We start from the raw sequence: 8,720 nt of genomic DNA, 5'->3' as shown, positions 1-8,720 counted from the left end.
AATAATTATATCTGTTGCTTGGTAGATGTTATTTATTACACTTTATGTGTTGTCTAAATTAAGTTCTTAATAAATGTTAACATTCTGAATTTACTTATATTGAACAGTATTTTATTGGTAAAGATCTACCTATAAATTAAAAATATAAAAAAATATTTTCAAAAGTCTAAGACACTTCGATTAAGTTATACAATACATCTTTAATATTATAGTCTATTGTTATTTTTTTCGTATTTATGAAAAAATATTAATTTTATAGGTAGAAATCTGGGTCTAATCTCATGAAATATTGATAGATGACTTGGTTTGCTAATACTTATAATTGCTCTATAATATTATTTAGTCTATACATATAAGTATATATTTAAGTTCATGTCTAATTGTTTATTTATAAACTTTAAATACAATAAATATAATTATGGCTTTCTACAACAAAATAATACAAATTCTAATAAAAAGTCTATAAAAATAATATAATATTACATTTTTGTTATTATTTTAGGGGTAGATTTAGACACATGAACACCTTTAATACTACTAAGCTTATTTTTAACCATCTTTACATCAGGAAATATTAATCACGTCGTTTTTATTAATACTATGTAACATACAAGGTAATTGAATGATGACAACATAGATTTATTAACAGCATTCGTATTTTTATTAATGAGTATAAAAACTTTTCAATTTGTTAACAAATTAGTAATCCTACGCCTACACTGCTTAGGTAATTTATGTTTTGTGTTATATGAATACATGTCATTTCCTTAAAACTGCTATAAATCACATAATATTTATTACTTATTAATCAAGTTTTCTTGTACCTAGATCTTAGGATAAATAAATTTGCATACACCGTAAAACATATTAGATTTATTCATAGTGTAGACAGACCTGTCTGTACTTAAAAGCTGTGTTTACTGGTTGATTAATAGTTTAAGCACTCACTTATACAAAGATTTGCAATAAGAATTTAATTTGTTAGACGATTTAGTCACAGCCACCAATATTGTTTTGTAATAATTCTGAAATAGCTGTAAAAAGTTTCTGTTTCCATCGCTTTGAACTCAAAAATAGTATCTATAAATATTTCAAAGGTTTTTAAGTATTATTACAAAGAAACCTCCTGATATAGGTACCTAGATATGAACCTAATTCATACAAGGGACACTCAAAAGGATTTACCTTAATGCTGTTAAAAATAGAATTTTGGAATTGTATGAAGTGACCTGCTATCGAATTTGGATTCCATTACAATCCCATTACCAACAGCTGACTCTCATAAGATTACACGAAACTTGCGCCATCTATTGTGCAAGAGATGAACTACGTAACAACCAACGCCATCTACACGAAACGTGAGACAACGCAATCGCTCACCACTACAGTTACATGTTTCCCGTCACGTTCACTCGCATACGTAATGATAGAGATAAGAATACCTCCCAAGATGTCTTCTAAATTGCCTTTTAAATATTCCGCACGCTGATTGGTCAAAGCAAGAGCGGGTAAACGAGTTTTTTTGAGTTTCCACCAATCGGCACGGGGCGGGTGTCCGCTGAACGAACGGCCATGCTATTTTAGGTGGGGCTTGGCTAAAGTTCCTCCTTTATATTCCTGACGTATGCAGTCATTTGAGTTATGGCCGATGGCGTAGGACTACGTGTATTTATAAGAAATCTGCTGAATTTTCCTTTTTCTGTTATATTTTTTTCAGGATATAACGCTGAGCTACGTGATTGTTACAGCATACGATAGGCGACGCAGTACCGATGTTATGCCAATTGGTATGCCGACGGCGTCACTATAAATCCTGTAACACGTAATAAAATTAGATTACCTACGTTTCTTTTTGGCGTACTAAATTATGTTATGAAATAAACATATTCTTCTTGCACAATAAACCCTGAAAAAATAGATTTCCATCTAACTCGACAGTGGTTTGGCTCATAAATATATCAATATGACCGAAATCTCACGTAAACTATCTTTTATATAAATATTTTAAGTAATATTTTATTATACCTACAAAACTATATTTTGGGTGTAAGTATAAGTACCATAAATTGTATTCAGCTCTGTTTAAAGCGTCAGATTACCAAGAAAGAACACGCGAAAACCGAAATAATAGCAATAAAGATAAAATTGTAAAAAATGCCAATGTAAAAATAACAGGATTCGTGAACCTACTTCGGTACTGTTGCGTTCAAAATATGGTCCCATAAAATACTTACTAATTTGAAGGAGCCGCTCATAAACATTCATTCTTGTACAGTCGCTAACGAATACCGTTACGGTCTGAAATGATTTCCTTAATCAAAGGGCGGCAAGATGAAGAGAAAATGTTAATCTATTGTGGAAGCGTTTGTCAAAAAGAAAAAAAAATGGTAAAATTTTGGTGAAGTTTTATCAATTCACGCTTGGAAGGTTGCAGCGCAATGGGAACTTTCCTACGGGAATGGAACGGAGCCACAAACTGAGTCGTAAAACTGAAACTTGTGAATGAAACATCGAACCATAATTGGCACATTAAAACGTCGTCCATTGACAAAATTTTATTGACACATTGTAGGAAGGATAACACACAACAGGTGACCGTAGGTTTTTACGAGCAAACTCAAGCGCGTGCCACGCCATAAACTGCCGTCGAAATCGTAAAATTGTAAGGAGCTGTTTAAATTGCCCCTAATAGAACATTATAGTAGTCTCAATGACGTGTTTGGTTTTATGTGATTTCGTATAAGTAGGCGCCACCGTAAAATGAGATGACGTAGCGTTGAATCGCCAATAAAATAGTCATTCGGTCCGTGCCTAGACAGACAGATTCTAGACGGGCGCAGTTGAATTCAAAACAGTTTTACGATACCGACACGTGTTTATCGTTAATCGTCATGCATTTATTGTGCTATTACTCGGTCATTAACCGATTTATTATCATAACATCACATAAATTATGTGGTTTTGCTAAATGCTCGCGTAGGTAATAAAATACATTTTGTTTTATGAGGTTGAATATGAAATTTTATAGTTTTGGTCTTACTTTCAAAATTTTTGTCATGCCTAGCCTTTGTCGAGGTCATAAAAAGATATAATTAATAAAAAGAGAAAGACACAATTTTTCTAGTATTTGTAATACTAGAAAAATTTTATCTTTCTCTTTACTTTACTTAAGAATTTTTGTTCAAGGAAATCCAAATGTACCTAGATTCAATTGAGTTGCATCATCCCTAAACACCTGACAAAAGTGAATATATTTCGCATTAGAATTTTGGTTTCCGTAGAAATTCTCATTTTACATGAGGCAAACGTTGAATATAACAGTCCGGTAAACTCGTATAATCACTTGAACGCGACTGTACCCACCTTTCTCGTTCCGTAAGTTAACTCAAACTACTAACCGGCTAAAGGGTACGTACTTAACGTGTAACATAACCTACACAAATTAGGTAGGCCCCAACATTTTCCTAACTAAGCACATTCTCTTTACCGAGCTGCCTTAGTTTCTACAATAGCCTTTTTTTTTTTTTTTTTTTTTTGAGGGGGAAAATCATCCAATGACTTTTCTCGCCTTGGGCGAGGCGAGAGGGGTGTCAGACTCTTACTGACTAAAAACCACCCCGTTCCTTCTCCTGCCTTTCGAGCCGGAGCCCCGGTAAACCCGCTAGGTTGTCCGCAGCTCCGGATTAGGCATCAGCCCTATTGGGCCCCATCTGTGGTGGTCTGATGGCTCTTTGAGGCGCGCGCGGAACGCGACGCGCCGCACGCACGGGTCTGGTTCTGGTCGGGCGGCGAACTACCCTTGCTCGCCGTCCGCAGGCCCGCACTTACGGTGGCCGGAGATCGTCACGCGATCCCCGACGCCCGGAGTGTCTCTCGCGACGGCTGGGGCGTGAGGAGGTTCGTTCTCTCACGCGCCCCGCCTCCTCCTTAGCTAGCATGACTGCTTCGCAGAAGGAGGAGACGGCATCCCAGTCCCCCTCGCTCCGCACCATGGCTTGTACCAATGCCGGACGCGAGAGGTCGCCGTCGCCGACTACATCCCTGAGGACACGGCGGTGCAGGGCACAGCGCCACCGTATGTTCCACTGTGTCCTCAGGACGATCCTCGCAGTGATGACACCCGGGCGTTTCCTCCCGCCCAATCAGAAACAGGAACCTACCGAAACTTCCATGCCCGGTAAGCACCTGCGTCAGGCGGTAGGTGAGGACGCCGTGGCGTCTCTCAAGCCACTCCTCAAAGAGGGGACTTATCGCTGCAATGACAGCGAGCCCAGCCCTCGGTTGCGACAGTCGTTGCTGCCATTCCGCCATGAGATCGCGCCGGAGCTCGTCCCGCCACGCACTAATCTGGCGCGGCAGTGGAGTTTCGCCCCGGCGACGCGCGTCGGCGCGCAAACAGAAGACGCGCGCAAGCACTTTCGCCTCCAAATCCCACGGCGGTAATCCGGCAAGGAGGTTCGCCGCCTCTCCGGAGATCGTGCGATATCCGCGGATCACCCGGATGGCCATGACCCTCTGGGACGTGAGCAGCGCCCGAGCTGGCCGCCGCATCAGGTTCGGCGCCCACACAGGGGCGCCGTAGAGGGCCATGGACCGCACGATCCCCGCGTACAACCTCCGAGGTTGGGCAGGAGCCGCTTAAGCGCAGCCCCCGTCCGTTCCAACTTAGGAGCCAAACGTCGGAAGTGCTCCACGAAGTTCCATCGACTGTCGAGGACGAGTCCTAGGTACTTCATCGTCGTCTCGACGCCGACGGTAACCCCTCCTGCCGTTATTTGGGACCCATCCGGAGGTGGCGCGTTCCCGCGGCCATGAAAGCACATGGCCTCGGATTTGTGGAGCGCCACCTCGAGTCCCAATTGCCGGATCCTTGCAACGACTGTCGCAACCGCTCTCGCCATTAAATTGGCCGCCGCCTGGTGCGACCTCCCGTGCGCCAGCACCAGTGTGTCGTCGGCGTAACAGACTACACTGACGCCGTTTGGGAGGTCGGTGCGCAGCACCCAGTCGTAACCGATGTTCCACAGGAGCGGCCCTAAAACCGAACCCTGTGGAACACCGCGCGACATCTCTCGCCGATTCCATTCACCTTGGTGACCGGGGTACCTGACGAACCTATCCGTCAGGTAGGCCTCGATAACACGACGGAGATAGGTAGGCACCCGGTGGTACCGGAGTGCCTCCAGAATGCAGCTCCAGGGTAGGGAATTGAATGCGTTGGCGATGTCCAGAGACACCGCCACTACGGCCTTACCCCTGGACACTGCAGTCCCCGTCGTGAGGTCTCTTACGCGCATGATGGCGTCCACCGTGGAGCGCCCTCTACGGAAGCCGAACTGGCCGTCCGCGAGGTCCGGCCCAAATCCAGACAAGTGCGCGACGAGGCGGTTCGAAATTATCCTTTCGAAGACTTTTCCCACCTCGTCGAGCAGCACAATGGGCCGGTACGCGGACGGAGAGTCCGCAGGGCGCCCCGGCTTCTTCACGAGGACCAGATTTCCCGTCTTCCACTGAAGCGGGAACTGGCCCCTCTCCAAGCATGCGCTGTAGAGACCTATTAATCGAGGCCCGAGAGCCTCCGAGGCCAGGACCCACGCCTTGCCATGCAGGCCATCGGGTCCTGGGGCGGTGTTCTTGGCGCCCATCCGGCGCACCGCCGCTCTCATTTCTGCCTCGGTCACCTCCGGAACGATGTCGTCGTCGTCGTCACTGTAGCCCGCATTAGGCACCGCAGGGGGCGGAGTCATGGATGGAGGGGTGAAGCCCCTCCATAGTCGAGGGAACAAGGCGCCGACCACCTCTTCCACGATCTCGGGCCGGAGACTCTGAGTCAGCGGGGGAGCCCAGGTGCGGAGCTTATCGCGCACCATCCGATAGGGGCGCCCCCATGGATCTCTGTTCAGAGTCTCCAGCATCTCCCGGCGAGCTTCCTCTTTAGCCCGCCAGATCTCCGCTTTAAGGGCGGCCTTTGCCGCCTTGTACCCCTCGTACAACTCCGCCTCTCTTACCTCCGCGTCTGGAGCGCGGATACGGAGCCTGCGGTGCCTCGTGTACCGGCGGCGCGCAGCTACGCACGCATTGCGCAGAGCAGCCAGCTCTTGCGACCACCAGTACACCTGGCGCTTGCGCTGACCTGGCCGGACCCGGGGCATCGCCACGTCACATATTCTGGACATGGCGTCCTGGAGCCATCTTGCCTCCTCGTCGATGTCGGCAGGCCTGTCCGGTGGTATCACCCAGGCCTGCACGATTGCGGCTTCCAGGAAAAGCTCCCGGTCCAACTGTCTCAGCGCCCAACGCGGGCCACATGGGGCCTGTCTGACTGGCGGGTCCGCGGACTCGGCGGAGACGTCAAACCGGATGTACCGGTGGTCTGAGAACGTCTCCACCTCCTCCATAACGCGCCAGTCAACGACACGCGGTGACAGAGCAGGGCTGGCGAATGAGATGTCCACCACCGATTCACCCTGCATCCGCACGCACGTGGGGACAGAACCCCGGTTCAGGACGACTAGGCCTGTCTCCAGAGCCCAGTCTTCCACCATCCTACCCCGAATGTCGGTAAACCGGGAACCCCAAGCCAAGTTCTTGGCATTGAAGTCCCCGAGGACAAGTACGGGGAGGGAACGGAACCCGACGACGACGGCGACCAACTCCCTCAGGGAGTTGTGGAACTCGGCGAGAGTTCGGTTCGGAGAGAAATACACGCCCACCACAGCGATCTCTCCGAACCGTGCTGCGACACAACCCCGGCCTCTTCGAGCGCTCTCGAGAGTCGGGGTACCGGCGGCGGCCGACGAGATGATAGTCACCGAGCCGTCTAGGTCCGCCACCCAGTGATCCCTGGGCGGGACGAAATACGGCTCGGAGACTACAGCGACGTTGATCGACCACTGCGCCATGCTCTGAAGCAGCAGGTCCTGAGCTGCGGCGCAATGGTTAATGTTCGCCTGGAGGAGGCGGAATGGATTCATTATTGGAAATCCATCACGACCTCCTCCCTGGCGGCACTACGGCCGGCGGTGGCCACGGCGGCGGCAGCAGTGGCGACTGCTGCGGTGGTGGCGGCGGAAGCGACGGGGGCGGCAGAGGGCCTACCCTTGCCCCTGGGTTTGGTAGGTGGGGAGCAGGCCTTGCTCCCGGCCCGGTGATTGGCCGGCTTGCCAGCCGCCGCACATGCGTCGCAGTGCAGCGGGGCGGTGCACGAGCCGGCCCTATGACCGGGCTGACCGCAGCGGAAGCAGCGGTCGCTGCGGTCAACCTCCGAGGTGCATTTAACGCTCACGTGGTGGCCCACGTGGCAGCGGTAGCACCTCAGAGGCCGGGCCTCGAGCAGCTTGACCTGCGCCGAGACCCACCCCACCAGGAGCCTTCTGCCCTCCTTAATCTTTTTGGCCGCTGTCACGGGGCAGCTTACCACCACCGTGCGCAGCCCCGAGTTGTCTGGACGGATGGTGCCTGCCTTGACCTGGTCAACAGGGCACCCTCCCGTCCTGGCGACAGCGGCCACTACCTCATACTCCGTCGCAGAGTCGTCCAGGCCCAATATTCTCAAGTCTAGGCACTTGATGGGTCTGGACACGCGGGCCTCATCCGCACCGAGGCACGTCCTGAGCCTTTCCGCTAGGGCGTCAGCGGATGAACCGCTGGCCGCGCCGGGGACCTCAAGTAGACGGGCTCCAGTCGCCGTCACCTTCATTGTGAACCCGTCAGGGGCCCCGAACTCTGCGGGAGTCACCGCCCCCTTCACTTTGGCGAGAACGTCGCCATATGTCACGCCTCTCTTGACCGCATCGGGCTGTAGCGTTATAACTACAGCCGCGGTCTTAGGGGCGAGAAGCAAGGCCGCAGCGCGCTTCTCCTTGCGCTGCTGCTGGCGCCGCTGCCGCTGCGCTTTCTTGCGGCGCTTCCTCGCCTCTTTGGCGACTCTCCTCGCCTCGCCGACAACCTGCCACTCGCTACTATTAACAGCTCTTGCTGGCGGGGAAGGCTCGCCCGTGGCTGTGGCTCCTTCAGCCTGCTGAGTCACAGCACCCCTTCTCCTTCTGCTGCGTCCTGCAAGCGCATTCGCCTCCGTTGTAGCTGGCGCCTGCACCGCTGGGGGTGCTGGGGTCCTCGCTGGAGGAGCCGCTCGTGGTCTCACCACAGGTTGAGAAACCCGACCACTCGTGGTCGGGGGCCCAGCGGCAACAGCGGCGTATGACGTCGAAGTTGACGATCTTTCTACAATAGCCTACCTCTTCAATTTGGGCACGTAATGTTGGGATAGACCTCCATAATCCTTTGCAGATATTGTTGGAAATTCTTCTATGTACTTTTATCCTGATGTTGTGAAGAGCCCCTCTTTGTACAATGTACAAGGTTAATTTTGGGAACGGTTGCCTTTGATAAAAGTTATTACAGCAATCCTACTGTGTTTATTTAAATTTTGAAGAGCTGAAGTTCTTTGTTTCATTCTGGATCAAACAATTATCGTGTTTCTTTTACTTATTAGGTATTTGAATACAAATTGTTTTAGGCAGGCTTTCATTATTATGAAAATGAAGACCGTACCTCCGACCTACTATAGTATTCCGAAATGCTAAGATATACAAAAGGAGAGGTACATTCTCTACTAAGAAATTTAGGCTCGGGCTTGTTCGAATTTTTAGAAAAAGAATTTCTTGATGAAAATTGAAAATGTTCTGGACTGTTCTATTTATCCAATATGTTGGGAGAGC

General features: G+C 49.4%; 1 protein-coding gene across 1 annotated transcript in view; it reads right to left on the bottom strand.

The window, feature by feature from the left end:
• Positions 1-3,590: 3,590 nt before the first annotated feature.
• LOC126912804 (uncharacterized) overlaps positions 3,591-8,720 on the bottom strand; it is a 381,241-nt gene continuing 376,111 nt past the window's right edge. Inside the window, exon 2 of the mRNA XM_050706823.1 lies at positions 3,591-3,793. The gene's annotated coding sequence lies outside the window, so the exon portion shown is untranslated. The remainder of the gene's footprint in view (positions 3,794-8,720) is intronic.

The sequence above is a fragment of the Spodoptera frugiperda genome, chromosome 30, assembly GCF_023101765.2.
Source record: "Spodoptera frugiperda isolate SF20-4 chromosome 30, AGI-APGP_CSIRO_Sfru_2.0, whole genome shotgun sequence".
Lineage (NCBI taxonomy): Eukaryota > Metazoa > Arthropoda > Insecta > Lepidoptera > Noctuidae > Spodoptera > Spodoptera frugiperda.
The sequence above is the reverse complement of the archived record's forward strand: the minus strand, read 5'-3'. Positions and strand labels throughout refer to the sequence as shown.